Genomic DNA, 17,694 nt, shown 5'->3' with positions numbered 1-17,694 from the left:
GAGAGAACCCGATATATCATAGAAGCTTTTCCATCTGGAAAGGTTTTACTGTTCCAAATCTCCAAACTCCCACTGGTCTTAACTTTCCAGTATATTAAAGCCATAAAGCCATTTTAACAGGCACAGTAGGATTAGTTCAGTAAAGGGGGGATTGTCTAATAATGGAGAGATGCCATAGCAATGTATTTGCTTCCCCATTTTTTTTGGCATTGAAGAGGTACACATGGAATAGATTCTAATCCTAGCTTCCTTGTTTTTCACCAGTTTTTGGCTGCTAAAATTCATTTTTGGACTCACTGGCTAAGGGCAAAAACTGTAAATGCACAAGAGCCATTCTAGCTTACTATAAAATCATAGAATATGCGGAGTTGGAAGAGACCCATCAGGACCATTAAATCCAACTCCTGGCCCTGCACAGGATATCCCAAGAATCACACCATGTGCCTGAAAGCCTTGGTTCTGTGACTACTTTCCTGAGGACCTCCAGCGCTCAACCATCCTCTGGGAGAAAAACCTGTTCTTAATATCCCCAGCCTAAACCTCCCCGGACTCAGATTCATTCTATAAATTCTAGTATTTGAGCAATCATAAAAGTAATTTTAAAAGGTTTTAATTATTTTTCTTTTAACACTTTCTCTTTCTTTCCTATTTAATGTATTTCAAGCCTTCTTTGGATGTACCCTGTGATTAAGTAAAATTCAGAAAACAAAAATGGAAAGGGGTAAGAGATATGTCCTTGCAGTCCTGAATTTTTTCAAAGCATGGAAAAAAAAAGAAAGGTGAAAGTTTTGGAGTTCCTGAGCTCTGGCTGGTACTGTAGACCTAAAGCAATAATTCTCTGATCTATAATTCCACTACTAATGGTATTTCTATTAAATTTTTGATGAAACTGAAACTAAATCATTACAAGAATAGATAAGAATTTTTTTCTTGTCATTTGTAAATCCATATCCATATTTCTTTCTCCTGTGAGGAGATAGGTGTGTAATCTTCCTTATGAAAATTATTTGGGAGGAAAAAGTCTGTAAAATAATTATTTAGATAGAGAATATTGTCATATATTTAAAACAATCAGCTTTTTATCAGCATATTTATTTATATGATATATACTATCATATATTTAAAACAATCAGCTTTTTAATGACATCTTTAAATTGAAATCTGTTAGACAGCAACTTGCTGAGCATTGAAAGTCAAAATGAGCTTTCACTGTGCTGTCATTACCCTGGAATGTATTGTTACTTCATGAAAGATTCTTGGAATTTCCATATGTTCATTTATTATAACATGAAATGTTACTTTCAAGAAAAACTAAGGGGAAAAAAATAAAGGGTAAAATGTTCTAGAAATGGTGTGTCTATATCTATCTATCTGCCTACCTATCTACCTGTCTCAGACATGACTAATTGTACAGACATAGAATCACAGATGTTACTGTGTCTTACCAACTTCAGCACTATCCAAGGTATTCTAACCAATTTTGCAAGTTCCCTCTTGTACAAATATCTGTCCTGTACTTCTAAAGCACAGCAGATAAGATTTCTGATTAACAAGTGTTTCAACCAGGTTTATGTACCTGTAAATATAGAGGGTGAAAAAAGAGCAATAAAAGCCCCATTCCTGCAATTACAGCTCTGATAGCAAACTCACAGGCCTTGTCTGAGCCCTTTATCTCTAAAAACCTAGAAGGCAACAGAATTCCTTGCAGAAGTGGAACCTGTCCATGCAGAACCAACCACAGAATAAAGGCCACATAGATGTTTCAAAAAAGTAGACCTAGAAATCTGCTCATTGAGTTGCTCAGCCAAAAGAGGTAGCTGCTTGACAATTTTCTTTTGTATTACATTCTTCCAGTAAGGTTTCCTTCGGTGGGATTTATTTTATTACAGCTGATACTGCTGCTGCAAAAAAACCTCAGTATAATATTTTGCTGAGATATGGACATTATGCATTACAATTTGCTTCACAAATTCCAGAAATACACATAAGTTTATTCTGCATCCAAGGATCAGAATGACAAATATTCATGTTTAATAGGTGCGTGTACCTTTTTTCAGGAAATTGCTGTTAATAGAACATCTTGGTATTTATTTTCAGTGTCTCTGCTCTTGTTCAAATCCAACACAAGTCAGGGGTACTTGCCTTCTAATAAAACTGCAAGTCATTTTCAATTTATTTGGCACCTTTGAAAGAAGTCTCATCTCAGGACACCAGGGTGGAATAAGCAATGAAGATTGAACTGAACATTCACCAAAAGAAACAATTCTTCCATATTCGACTTGCACACCAATTACTTTCCCACACATTCATTATTCTGAAGCCAATTGCATTTTGGAGCCTAACTTCTTTTTCAGTTTAGAAATTGAACTATGGTCCACTGAAGTAGTTTGTCATAGCCTTGGCATAAGAATTTTTTCAGAGTCTCATATACCCATGTAGGTGAATCATTCTGGCTTGAGCATGGATTTTCAGACTGCTGACAGACATTTGATTTAATCCTTTATTGTAAACAGCTCCCAGTCTCCAAACAGTATTGACTGATACCAAGTTGCAGAGTGTGAGCCCCTCAGACCAGAACGAGAGAGCAATGGAGTGATAGCAACCATGACATGACTGAAAGCAGAGAAAGGGTGAGTGAACAAGAACATAATGATGGGGTTTTTTTATCATATAATAGCGGTTTCTTGTGGGAACAGCATTTAAATGTCATGTTGTTAAAACCATTTTGCTGGAACGTATCTGGCCAATGTTTCATTAGAAAAGTGGTGTTGATTTAGCAGGTTTGATAAACCAAGTCATTGAGGTCAAGAAACATTTTGGTTAAATGTAGGGAAAGAGCAGAGAGAAAAAAAAAAAAAGCAAGCAAAAAACCAAATTAACAAAAAATGCCCAAAAATAAACAAATGCAATAAAACATGAAAATTGTGAGATTTTATGCCAAATTAAAAAAACCCTATTAATTTATTAAAAATTTCTACTGCTTAATTTTCTGTTTGAATGCAAAATCAGTAAAATATCTTTTTCAGAACATGCTCTTCTTTTTTTATTTTACTTAATTTTTCAAACTGACTAGCACCATACCAATGAATTTTAAAAGTGCAGATGCTTTAATATCTGTCTATGCCAAAGAAAATTCTTCTAGGGTATTTCCAAGAACATGTAATGAGTCAAGTCTTGAGGTTGCTGTTAGAGAGCTGTTTGGAAAGCAGTCTAGGTAGACTGACCAAATCCTGTATTAGGCTCCAGTGATCATGGCAGGGTTTGTTGGCAATCAGTGGGGAATCTTTGGAGTTCCCTTAGAAAAAGAAATACTCTTCTTCTGTTGCAGATGCTGCAAATACCATGTTTGTTTGTTTTTTAACTGAAGTGATTAGTGTAACAAAATATATGGTTGAACTGCTGTCATGGTTTGATGTTGGTGCAATGCCAGTGCCCCCATGAAAATACATTTTCCCTGGTTGCTGCTGTGAGATGTGACCAGGAATAAGCAAAGCAGGTCCCCACTTAGAAATAAAGAAAACTTTATTAACTACACTACAACTATATGTAAAAGGAACACACAGGAAAAATTAAAACCTTCCAAAAAAATTTCCTCCTCCCCCTATGAAATTTCCAATACATCCATCCCTCACATCACCAACTCTCAGTCCATCACCACCCTTCAAATAATCAATTCTCAGTTCATCAAGAGGAGAGGAGTCCTTCTTGTGCCGTAGGCCTCCCCTGGAAACACCATTGAAACCTCATGTGTTTCCACGTCACTCGTGGCACCACCTGGAGTACATCTGCCATCGTGACCTCTTCCTTCCATGTCCAGTGCTCTCACCACTGCACATGGACCAGAGCTGCTTCCAGGGTTGCTCTTTTAAGGATGCTTTGTCCTGCTCCAAAAAGAGCACAGTCTCACCTTTGGGACACCTGTCCCCCCCCCAAATTTCACCCCCTGGGGCTGAGGGGCCTCAGCACTGAACCCTCTTGGCTCTGAGCCATTGCCTCCCCCTGGATGCAGTCTCTGTGTCACAGGAAACATGGTTCTGTCCATGCCTATAAGAGGAAGAGTCCAGCTAAGGCCGCTCCATCATCTCTTCCCACCTAAGATTCTTCTCTACTCCTCTGACATCTTTCACTTGCCCAGACCTTCACACTTGCACATTTCCTTCTTCCATTTCATCTCTATCTCTCTTCTAGGTAAGGTTAATCTTCTGCAAAGTTTTCATTGTCCAAAAAAAGGGTTAAAAACTCGGGCTCTGCCTGCTCAGGAACTCCCACAGCCCACAGCGGCCGGACACCTTCTCGCTGCCCCCTCCCCTCCTTCTCGGCCGTGCTGCCGGCACTTGTTATCAAGTTTCAAGGTATCACAGTCACAGGCACAGGCTGTACTCTCTCTCTCTCTCTCTCCTGGGGGGGCTGCCCGATGCCTCCTGGTGCTTCTCCCACCCCTCCATCCTCGGGGCCTCTTCACCTCCCCTCTCTGTCCAAGGCCCGGCCTACCTCACCCAGCCTCATGGCCTCCCCTCCCCCGGACCAGCCGGCACCAGTTGGGACGAGGGAGAGATCCGAACCCTTTCCATCGCTGGAACCCAAGAGAGCTTCCCCCTGTGAGTGCTCTGCTTTTAACCCCTGTGTTCTCAGAGCCGTATCCATGTCCCCAGTGGCCACACCAGGTGCCAATATTCAAATCTGAGCACCCATTGGTGTGACCACATCATCCCAAAAATCTCACTTCCTCTCCAGCCACGACAACTGCCTTTACCTAAAAGCTGGTTTTGCATGTCTGTATATTCACCTGTCTTTTTTTTTGGACTATGACAAAGACACATTGTGATGCACATGGCTTGCCTCTCTGATATATTCATATCTCTCTCTGATACATATTCACCTTCCACAAATATGAGTTGCTTGTTTTTGGTTTTTTTAATGAAAATGCCACTGGGTTGACTCACTGCTACAGGATTATATTCTTAGAATGCTTAGTTACTTTTTACCCTCTCAGCAATGCTGGAGTAGTTGATGCTATATCAAATTGATAGTGCTTAGAGGGAATTAAATATTTTGAGAGTTAAGAGAACTCTGTCCAGGCCAGCATAATGATTAACAACTCTCTCAATCTGGTCTGTCTTCTGTGGTGTTTTTTCTTGAGGTAACTTTGATACCAAGAGTAGTCGTCTGACAAGGAAAAGCTTAAATTCACTTCTGTGAATGTTTGCCCTACTCATGTGCCCAGCTTCTCAAAATGTCAAACATCAGCTATGGGGACCAACCAATTTTAGACATGCATCTTCCCAGTAAGATACAGAAAAAACAAGTGAAAATGTAGTAGGTGGTACTCACTTCATCACAACACTGAAGTGTACTCAAGTAAAACACTTCAGGAAAACTGAGGTACATTCATGATATCCTAATTTTAATGGACAATTATGTGCATAAATATTAGAGCAATGGCACAAACAGATTTAAGTATACCAAATATTTGATACCTCATATTGTGAGGTAAAATTTGAAAATAAAAGCTGACAGATTAAAAAAAGCAGATTCTGAGGAAAGAAAAACCTGACCCTGGACAATTTTTCTGAAACATGTTTCACTAGAAGCATTTTCTTTATATAATTTTGATAATAATGTGAATGTTGAATAAAGTAAAATGAGACTGGGCTTGTGTCCTCCTATTGTCTGATACAAACACTTTTTTACTTTGCTTTTGCCTGCATGTGTCTTTTAGAATGATTTTGATAGGCCCTGTTTGATTGTCAGAGAGGCATGGGCAGAATTTTGAACACTGTAAATGAAAATTGAACACTGTAAATTCAAAATATTTGAAGTCTGAGAGAGAGGAAAACCATATAAATTTATATAATGCAGCTTTTCCCTGTGTCAATCCATTAAAACATTAGATAATTTTTTTTTCTTTGCTGTAGCTTTTAGCCATGTTCACCTGTTTCACAGGGAATATATTCAAGAAGTCATTATGGGGAAAGAAGTGTTAAATATAACATTAACTGATATTGAAATCAGTAGCCAAAAAGTTAGCAAAACTATGTTTCTATATTAAATTATTATTGTATTCCTTTGCAATAAGAGGGAACTGTGGACTATTCAAATATAAATTAAAGGAAGAGGCAGAGTGAAGAACAAGAGAAGAAACAGGGTACTGCTATATTTACAAAGCCTTGAAACATACTCTGTTCAAAAATCACTTTCTGTCTCAATCAGTAAAAAGAGCTGACTTGAACCAAATGATTTCAATGTCAGAACTGATCATTATTTTTCCTTTTTTATGCAATTGCACTTATTAATAATGCTAATTGTTATTAAGTACATTGCAGGATCACTCTGAGTTTTGCAGTAGTAGTATCTATATTTGTCTAGATTTGTAGTGTGTGTCTTTCACCTTACATGTTTTTTCCAGCAAGTTATGTGCAAGTTTTTTTACCTCAGAAAAAGGATCCAAAATAAACCCTTCAGGGTATACCTTGAATGGCTTCTGGCATCATGCATAGCTTCTCTTTCTAATGGGAGGAAAAAGGAAAGGCATGCTATATATTCTCAGACACTTCTAAGATATAGAATTTAATATGAAATAAACAACTGAAATTAGCATTAATTTTAATTCTGTTTGGGAAGAATGTAATGTAAATCCCCAGCATTTTGTGCAGTGGGACAGGCTAGTTTAGCATGGTTCACCCAGTGTCTCGCAAAGAGGAAAAAATGTGAAACCACTATGGGAAGGGTTAAAGTGGATTGTGTCCTACTTGTATTTCTAAATCTAAGTTTTTAGACTTAAAGTCAGTAAAAAAATAGGGCTTATTTTAATTCTTCAGAGGTTAGATTCTTCTCAGTGGGTTTCTGGGTAAGGTAGCTGTGATGTGCAATCATTTTCAAAAGCTATTAGAAAATATTTTAGAAAACCAGCATCGATAGGAAGACTGTTTTGAAAGATGACTGCTTGGCTGTAATTAGCTGTAATAAACAGTACTTAAACAAAATTTTTTATATTTATCAAGATTCAGAATGACCTCTGGGACTTGACCAAAGATGCTTTCAAGGGCTAAGCAAAGTTCCTGGGGTTAGGGAGGGAGGAGGAAGCAATTATTCCCTTTCTATTTTAGCCTTATTAACCTCTGCCTTCCAAGAAGGAATAATATATCTTAAAAAAATACATACACAGGCACAGATCCATAAATATAAATGTTTATAAGTACCTTTACTTTGGGAAAATTCACTTTCACAACATATCTTTCTCAAAGAATCACTGTCACATCCTCTGCAGTGTCAAGTCTGTTGACAGCAAATATCATCATGACTGTAATTTGTGAGTCATTCTGCCAGCTCCTGTCTGCTAAAAGCAAACTGTCCTTGAACACTGAATATTTTTTCCTACCACAAAATGGCCAGCAACTCTCTCCTTAGCATAGGATCCCCAATATGTGAGGAAATTAATCTAAGACAACATAAACTATTCTCTTTTCAACTACAGCAATCTTCAGATAATTCAATATACCAATCATATCTGATCTGGCTATCTTACAACCCAAATGAGACTGGATTTCCTACAGTTGTACTGATTTGATACAGGAACTGTTATGCTGTTGAAGAAAATAATATGGTGTTGAATAGCATTAACCTGAAAAAAAATCCAGGGCAGTCAAAATAGTTTTGTTGATTTCAAAAGTGTTGACTGTAAGGTTTTCTCACTGGACTTAGAGGTCCTAAAGGAAGGTCTTACCTTCCACAGCTTGGTAGCACATGAAAAACATAAAGCATAAATACAGCTCCTAATTATTACTTCATGTTTCTATTTCCATGTTCGTTACTGTGCATTTGTGGAGTGGTACATTAGGAAAGAAAATATAGCTCAAAATAGTTTCCACTACACATGCAGACAAAGCTTTATTTTTCTTCAGGCAGACGTTATCTGGGAAACAATCTCAACCCACCTGAAAATTTAACATTGATGGATTCTATAGAGTTTCCCAATTCTGTCACATAGATGTCATTAAAGACAAGGATGATCACTGGGGCCATATACCATCTGCCTCTGCTACTACTTAAAACATTGCCAAATAAATTCTAAATATAGTTTTACTATATCCCACAGTTCCTATTATTTTGCCATCTTCTCCAGTGGTTAAACCATGTTAAAAAAAAAAACCAAACAAAAAAAACCCACAAAAAACCAACCACCTGCTCTATTCTCTGAACTACTGAGTTGTTGATTGTTTATATGTTGTTTTTTAAAGTTTGGTTCCCTAATGGCTCTGTTTTTCATGTTTGGTTTGATTTAGTATTTTAGATTCTAACTTGAGCTTCTAAAGCTTCAAACAGAAATGCCATTAGGTGTGGAGCACAATTTTAAAAGGTTAATAGCTGTTTGCACATTGGTATTTTTAGCAATACATCCAGTCTTAGCCAAATAGCAGCTATTTTTCAAGGATCAGTAAAAATATTATTCTGTGCTGAATGGAAAGGCTATTTCCGGACATTGTACAATAGCAGCAGTGCCAAAGGAAAAAAAAAAAAAAGGAAAGAAAATTTACTGATCTATAAATTTTGGTTTAAATTACTGCCATCTATCTAGAGATTCTTCTGGAAATTTCTCTTTAACTAAAGTAATGAGAAAATTTAAGTCCTATGATTCAGGCCCAGAGGACAAAGCAGGTTTCCCAATGCTCCTTTTCTACCCTTTCTTATGTTCAAGAAATTCTGCTCTGGTGATATCCACAGGGGACAAAGGCAACTAAACAGAAAGAAACCAATAGGTGGGGATAAGATATTGCTTTCCATTTGCTCTTTCATTACATTTGGAGGCACTTTTATTAAAAAAAAGAAAGTATATCAGAAATTATTTTAAAAAATTGTAATTTCCTTGATGTGGTAAAGTCTGGGCAGTATTTATATGACTTCTTATAGAAAGCAAGAGCTTCCAAGGAAAAAGGTGAGAGTCTGGAGCAGAAAGAAAACAGATCAGAGACTTTTTTAGAGGGCGTCTTGAGCTCTGAAGAGAGTTTGCAGTTTAGTTCCCTTTGAGCTACAAGGCAGTCAAGTCTGCTAATATTTTCCTATTTTCTATAAACTGCTAGTCATAAGTATTAAATTTATTTTAACCTGAGAAAAAGCACAATAAATATGTTTAGGAATATTGCAAGAATTAGCTAGAGCTGCTGGTGGGAATGCAGCAAGTGCTGAGCAGATTGAGAAGGAGAGCACAGCCTGGGACAAAGATCAGGTCATGGGAGGTCTGGTGCAGAGACAAGAAGAGAGGCACGAGGGGAAGCAGCTCCTGTCTCAGCAGTGCTGTCAGTCCAGATCAGGATTTGTGGCCTTGAAAGACTGTACAATCCCTGTCTGAGGGGCTATCACTGCAAGGTGAGGAAGCAGCAGTTTGCCAGCAGTTACTTCTCGAGTGCAAAGAGTAGTGAGGGATGTGTTTCGTACTGACTGTTGCACCTATTTAGCCAAATTTTCTGGTTTTTCACTTTAAATAAAATATGGTTACATCAACTAGTTGGTATTTGTGCATGAAAAAAAATTAGTTCATTATACAGGATTTAACACTTAGTTTATTATCCCCTAGATTTCCAGGTTCCTGTGTGGACCAGTGTTTTATTGGCTACCTGTTTAAATACAGGTCTTGTTTCTGTGAGCTTGCTAAAAAATCACAATAATTTATATTTGTACAAAACATTTAAAGAACTAACAAAGGTGAAGTGCAAGAACTTGAATCATTGATAGAATTTGGGTCATCTTTACAGATGATTAAAAAGCGTGTCAAACTCTGTGTCAGGGTGTTTGTCATATTTTCTGGCAAAAATTCCAGCTTAGGAAGACCAAGGAGGGAACTTAGAGGAAGGATTTGTCTAATTATTGAACCAGAGATCTGTCTCTAGAGAGTTTAGAGAGATGAAGACTGGTAAAGAGCATTTTGTCTCACCTTATTGAGGATGATTACAGCAGATAAGAGGAAACATTAACTAAGACAATTATGTCTTTGACTATAAGTGAATTCAGAATGATTCACTTAGAAGTACACATCTGTATATTAAACATCTAAAACTGTGTGAAATGAATTCCACTTTAAATGCTCAGAGGTAGGCCTGGAAAGGAAAAATTCCAACTATCTGAACATTTCAAACATTTACTGAAGATGCAATGAAGTTCACCACAGTTCTAGTTCAGGTACTGAAAGGAAACCAATAAAATGGGAAAAACTTTCTATATTTGTTGTCACTTTATATATTTATTCAAATTTACATACACACACACAAACATATATATAAATCATGATACATATATTTGGTATAAATTTATAAAGTAATGAGAACATAAGTGGCCAGCAGTTATCAAATAATTTATTAAATAATAATTCAGAAAACCCTATAAATTTTTGTCATTGAAGAATTGTATAGACTAGAATTTCCAGGTAGTATGTCATCAGGACCAACATTACTTCATGATAGTAAGCAACTGTCTGATTTATTTTACTTATACTCTGCTGATATTTATGCAGAAATATTAAAAGTAATGACTGTATGGAGTGTGAAAGAACATTAAGAAAAAGACATTAAGAAAAGAAAAAACATTAAGAAAAGAAAGAATATCAGCTTAAAAGAAGTCTAAGTAAAAATAATTGCAGACAACATATGTAAAATAAATTAATACAAGATACTGATATGTGGGGAAAATACAAAATGGCTTAGCAGATCTGTCATAAAGCTTTTAATGGTAGAATTTCTTACAATTTCTCCATGACAGGGTTTACATAGACAAGTGTGTCCATACAGGAAAAGATGACCAAAAATTTAACCAATGTACAGCAAAGAAAAATCACACTTGAACTGTCCACCAAAATCTCAAAATAGTGGAAAGTAATTTCTAAGTTAAGAAACTTTAGCTTTCTAAATTATTTGCATTAACTTTATTATTACAATACACTCAATCTACTACAGAAAATTAGTAGAATGCTTTGGATACTTTAGGATAATTGGATACTTAGCTAACAATAAAACAAGAAGAGATGTATTCAACGAATCAATTGCCTAAGCAATTACACTAAGATATAAAAATTATCTTCCTTGCAAAGTTGGAAGATCTTGTTTTGAAACTCAAATGTATTTTGAATTCCTCCAGCAGTGCAGCACACTGGAGTTGTGAGAAGAATTGTTAAGTTTGCTCAAATATTTACTGTTTGGCTGGGCTAGAAGAGGCATGTAGGCAATGCAAAAGTAGAGAAAAGTAATTTGTGTCATGGGCTTTGAAAGTAACAAAATATTTCCGTGGGTACAGCTTTGACAAAATTTTATAGATATACACTCTTACCCTGCTATAAGCACACAGACAAAATATATTTGTTTCTGAAGTGAAGCTGAGCAGGATAAAGGAAGCCATTGCGTTGCTTTTCTTATGGGATTTTGATACGGTAGGCAGTTTCAAAAGAGTACAACTCAATTCACAAGACTGTGAAGAATGGTAAAACCAGCTAGTATTAGCTGCAGGCCAAAGCAATTAGCTAATATTGATAATTAGAAAATTAAGCAATTAGTTAAGAATGTTACTATGAGCTTTACAGGGTTGTTTTTGCTGGAAACAGAAACTCATGCCAAAAGAGCTATATATACTTTGGATGGAATTCAGTTCATTCACAGGGAATGGCTATACTGCATTGTTTCTAGCCAATAGATTTCATTCATAAATGTTTATTCTTCATGGCTAACTAAACAGCCCTGACATTTGTGTTGGTGCCATGGAAGTGAAAAATTGGGATTTTGATTTTCTTATGTGATGACTAATACATCACCCTAAGCATACGTGAACATGAATAAAGATGAGAAGCATTTTTTAGCCAGTTTTGGGGGTTATATCAGTCTGGAAAAACCTACAAGTTTGCAATTTTCTTCTCCATCCCCAAATTACTCTGCCCCATAGTATGTCAAGTAGATTTTATTTATCCTCTAATGGCTGAAAATGCTGCAGAATAGTAAATTGTGTACAATTTTCATAGGAAAACATGCTTCTATAACTTTTTTGCAGAAAATTTTCTTGCACTTTGTCATGACTTAATGTCTTTCAGCCTGACAGATGTTTGAGGAAAAGCTTTCTTCAATTTGTTCCTTTATATAGAGCTACTTATTCCAGCTCCTTCTGAATCCTCAAATAACATCCTGCCTCTTCCTATCTTTGTTTTATGTAAGTGTAGAGTAAGTGGAAGTACTAACAGTTTAAGTTCATCTAAAATTGTGAAACCCATACCTAGGATGGAAAATCAAAAGAAATGATTGTGAAAATTAGTACCAAAAGTGCAATATGATGCCAATTGTTCTGAAGTGAACTGCATACTTCACAGTAAAATTATAACTATTAAAACCAGTAAAGAGATCTAAATAGAAGTTAATTATTACACAAAAATCAACAACAACAACAATGACAAAACAAAACAAACCAAAAAAAAAGACAAAAAAAACAAACCGAAAAAAATCCAGATTAACTGTTGCAGGGTATCAATTTAGCTAACAGATGGTTAATAGTAATTTTTAGTGTTTAACTTCCATTTAAATTCTGGATCAGCCATGTAAAACAACATTATAAAAGAAACAACTGAATCAAACAACAGCTAAGAAATGCTGAAGAGAATGTCCTTAATGCTTTGTAAAATGATAAATTGTTAGATAGTATCAATCAAAAAGTAAAAGAAAAGCCTTCATCCCAACTAAAGATAAAAAAAGAGACAAAATAATTTTCATCGGTGCTTCTCTGTAAATTCCTCCAACATGGAACCTTCCCATGGGCTGGAGGCATGGATCCCTTCTCAGAGTGCAATCCCTCTGGAATGAAGTGCTCCAGTGTGGGTCCCCCATGGGGCCACAAGTCCTGCCAGGAGCCTGAACCATGGGCTCACAGTTTCCTTTGGGCATCCATCAGATCCAGCAGGGGTCCTACACAGGCTGCAGGTCCACTGTGGGCCTCCATTGGCTGTAGGGGCACAGCTGCCTCACAATGGGCTGTCTGCACCATGGGCTGCCAGGGAATATCCACTCTGATGCCTGCAGCACCTCCTCACCCTCTCTATTCCCCGACTTTGGTGTCTGCAGGGTTGTGTCTCACTCCTCTCTTCAGGAGGCTGTTGTGGAACATTTTTCTCCTTTCTTAAATAAGTTATCCCTGAGTTGCTGCTACCATCACTGTTGTGCTCGGCCTTGAAGTGGGTCTGTCTTGGATCCACCTGGAATTTGATTCTGTTGGACATGAGGAAAGCTTCTCAAAGAAGCCACTCCTGTAGGTCGCCTCGCCTTACCTCACCTCGCATTCCCTCGCCTCCCCTCTCTTCCCCTCCCCTTCTCTCTCCCCCAAATAGACATGGATAACACAGAACTAGAAGGGGCTTCAGAAGGTGCAAGGTATGCCTCTAGGAATGAACAATATTTATGTGATTTTCAGCAGATGCTCAGGATGGAATTTATAAAAACCCATGTAAGATTTCACAACTTCCCCAGGCAGCTCCACTGCTTGCCTAAGCTTGAAATTACTAAAAGGTTCTCTTATATATAAACTAAATATTACTTAATTCAATGTAAGCAGCTTAGTGTTTGTTCTGTCTTCTACAGTTTCATTGAACAGACAGGCATTCCCTACTTAAAAATCCTTTTATAAGTTTGACTTTTTTTCACATGTATCTTGTGAATTTTCCTCCATTTTAAGGTAAATAGCTCAATTGTTTAAAATATTGATTTCATATTATTTTATATTATAAACATCTATATATTAACATACAAATAAAAGAAAAATAACATATATCTCTGTATGACAGATTATAGCAAAAATTATATTGATAACAGTATTAATCTACAGTGTTTCAGACTTTTCTGTTGAAATTACATGCATTTCATGAAGTTCAGTCATAGTGATAACACATACGCAAGAACTTATCTGACATTCAAGATGCATCAAATAAAGTTTGAGGCCTATAAATGGGGGAGAACAGAAAAGAAAAAGAAAATAGCAAATAAATAGACTTGTGTTATCTGGCTATGAAAACCTCTCTCAAGGAGACAGAGGTAATTAAGTAAAGCAAGAGCTGAAGAGGCAAAAACTGCTATCATGTAGGGGCTTAGGCAGTTAGAGAAGTCTTATGCCTTTAATTGGCAAGGTCAATGAAGGTCTTTTAATTGGCAAGGTCTCAGTGGAGCAAGCAGTGCACACAAGGAGACAGGGAGTAGAATCATAGAATCATTTAAGCTGAAAAAGACCTTTAAATCAATGCGTCCAACTGTAAATCTGGCACAGGAAAGTCCTCCACTAAACCATGTTCTTAAGTGCCCCATTTACAAGTCTTTTAAACACACCTAGGGATAGTGACTCGACCACATTCCTGGGAAGCCTGTTCCAATGCTTGACAATCCTTTTGTTGAAGAAATTTTGCCTAACACAAGTGGTTGTCAGCATATAGAAATGCATAAATTCCTTTAACCTCCCTTTGCTGGTGTCTCTTCTGGTCTTTTTAGTTCTACAAATAAATTTTATGTCGCATTCTAAATTTAAGAGTAAAATGTCTACATATGTCTAAGATTCCTTAGGATGTTGAAACTGATTCTTTGCTGATTTTTATCCTGAATAGAAGCTGAGGTTTTATTAAACAAGGACTGGAGTTCTCTATTTTATTTCTGTGACAAAGAATCTAGTGAAGGACTGTAATTTTGACAGTGGTTAATGCTTCTGAAGCTAAAGAAGCTCTTTTAAAAGTTACAGGGCAAAAAAGGAAAGAAATACAAAAAGTCAGGAAGGCATAAAAGTGATGTTATAAGATTTATTTTTTAAAAATCATGAAAAAAAAAGAAAGAAATTTAAAAATTGAGATGAGAGCTTGATTTAAAAAATCACACAGTATTTAGAAGACAAAAATAGATTCACTTTTGCAGCAAGAGAAATTGACATGATTTTCAGAGGGTTTTTATCAATATAAGTAGTGCTTTTTTGTGATTCTCCTTCACATGCCCTGACTATTCTGAGTTACTTCTGCCTGTACTCAATTCCTTGGGAATAACGAACCCTGGCAATCAGCACCCTTTGTCTCTCACTTCTTTTTCTGCTTTCCTGAATGCTGTACTATATCTTCTTGACTGAGTGGCTTCCTTTTCTCTTCTGGCAGAGAATGAGATATAAAAGGAGTTTTGCTGACTACAAATAGGAACCAGCAATCTGTCAACTTCTTCACTGCTGCTCAAAGCAACAATGAAGGTTACAGGATCTTTACAAACAAACTTTCTGACTTTTTGCCCAAGTGATAGAATTAGCATGCAGATAAGGTGTCCAGGAAAGACACACAAGTTATTCCTCCTGCACGACAGGCCTTAGATATTAGTTTATCTATTTTTATGTTAGAGCAGCTATGTGAAACTACTCATCTTCTCCTACCTTATAGTCAATAATTTTAAGCAATAGATAAGTTAAATATTGGCATGAGGCAGAAAAGAAAGTGCAGGAATCTTCAGAAGAAATTTTCTAATGGAATATATTGGAGAATTAGAATGAGGGAAAAATGTCTGTAAGGCCATCATTCTGTATCAAATGTTGTTTAGTGTTCATTACCATGACCTGGTGACAAAGATGAGTTAGACAGCTCATCTTTGAGGAGAGGGGAAAGAAAAGTTGCTTCTCTACATGTAATCTGAGAAGCTGTTAGGATTTATATTCACTGTCACCTAAGTTTCCAGTGGTTTCTGGTCAAAGTTTAGGAATGTCACACTCCACATGTTTACACTCACTTTGAGGGAGAGCATTTATGACACCGAGACAATGCTGTGCTCTTTACACTGACCCAGCTCATATATGGATAATGCTGTCCCCGTATTAAAACTAAATTTGCTGGTGCAATTTCTTTTACCAGACTTTTGGGTGTGAAGCGTACTGAGCTCCTGAGTTTACTGTGAAGTTCACTTATTTAACCACTTCTTCAATTAGTAATATATTAACATCACGATAGATTTTGTGGCTTGTGAAATCAATTTGCTTGATTTTGCTTTGGGCAAAGATCAATACTGTACTGTAATGGTATATGGATTCTCAAGAAAACAAAACAAAACAAAACAAAATTAGTCAATACTGTTAACTGCTATCCTCATATATTAAAATTTATGTGCAGAAAAAATCAAACAGGATTTTAAAATGTATGGTTTTATTGAGGAAAAATGTGTTATTCTTTTTTATGGGGCATATAATTCTCATTGTGGCAGGATTTCTGAGGCACCATAACGACTAAAACATGAAATGCAATTGTTCTGAAAATATTAGTTGACAAGAAACTATAATTTTCAAAATTTCAAGAGGTGATCCCAGTGGTCATCAATGAAAGAGAGAAGATAGGAAAAAATGTTTTATCTTTGGAAGTGATTAGGGATTTTCTTCTAATGAATTCAAACAACATTATTAAAAATTGCTTAACTGGACTAACCATTTCAAAGCAAAATAAAAACAACTTCAGGTTGTTGATAATATTCACTCCCTTAAAAAATTCAACTTATTTCTTCTCAAGAGTGTGTAATATAAAATATTGAAGGTTTCTCTTGTAATGTAAAAGTTGCAAATTAAAATACATAAGAAAGGATGAAAACAATAGCTTTTTTTTCAAAATAATTAAAAAATTTCAGTAACAACCTCTGAAAATAACCTGAAAATAACCCAAAATTAACCCTCATCTGTTTTTTTTCTCAGTCTATATTCATAAAGTTATGAAGCACAGAGCCTCTGTTTGGGTACTCTACTTAAAAAGAAAATTAATTAGGAGAATAAATAATAATTTATGACTAAATGTTTCTGTGTATAAGTGACTTGGTTTATTTAGTGATTTAGATAACAAATCAGTGATCAAGAATGTGCTGTTAGAGGTGACAATATGACTTTTGACATATCAAATCCTTTAAACTGAGCTAGAACTAAGAAACAATTTATGCATTATCCCTGTACGAATACGGACTTGGTCCACAGAAATTATTACATCTTTAAAACAGATGTTATCGAAGGTGCAGATGAAGAAAACAGCATTATCTTTAATAATCTTTTATGCTTTAAGCAACAGTATGTAATGCTGAAATATAAATAAACAATAAGTACAAAGAAATTGCATTCTGTCTCCCAGTTGCTAATCACTAGTTGTTAACCACTTGTGGTAGTTTACATAATTTAGAATTATGAAACAGTATTATTCTTCTGAATTACTTGTCTGAAGGATTCTTTCCACAAAAGACTGGGAAAATGTAGTCTCATGGACTGTTGTTGGCTTTCTTTAGACTTCTGATTTTGTAAAAACTGCAGCATTTCGATCAAATAGTTTTAAATTACTACTTTAAGCACATCATGTTAAATTGAGATATTATTTCACAACTACAAAAAAAAGTATTTTCAGTAAATTGGCCATATGAACAGTTATTGAACATATGTCTCTGTGACTGATTTTGTCACAAGGAATAAAATTCACCCAGTAATTCTTTTATGTGGCTTAAGAACTGCAGCTGAAATAAATGGCGTATTCAGAGATACACAATTTCACAATTTAATAGCTTCAAAAATGGAAGGGAAGGAGGTGGTGGGCTTTACTACACCATTTGAAAAAGTGCTTCATTTTTTGAAGTCAATTTTTGTTAAAATTGTGTGATATATTCCTATTTGTGGTTGCTGACTTTGACTTCGTGTTACCTGACACTCATTGGT

This window comes from Agelaius tricolor, unplaced genomic scaffold, assembly GCF_023055355.1.
Source record: "Agelaius tricolor isolate 1412-34295 unplaced genomic scaffold, bAgeTri1.0.p SCAF_7, whole genome shotgun sequence".
NCBI classification, from domain to species: Eukaryota; Metazoa; Chordata; class Aves; order Passeriformes; family Icteridae; genus Agelaius; species Agelaius tricolor.
This window is presented reverse-complemented; position numbering follows the sequence as displayed.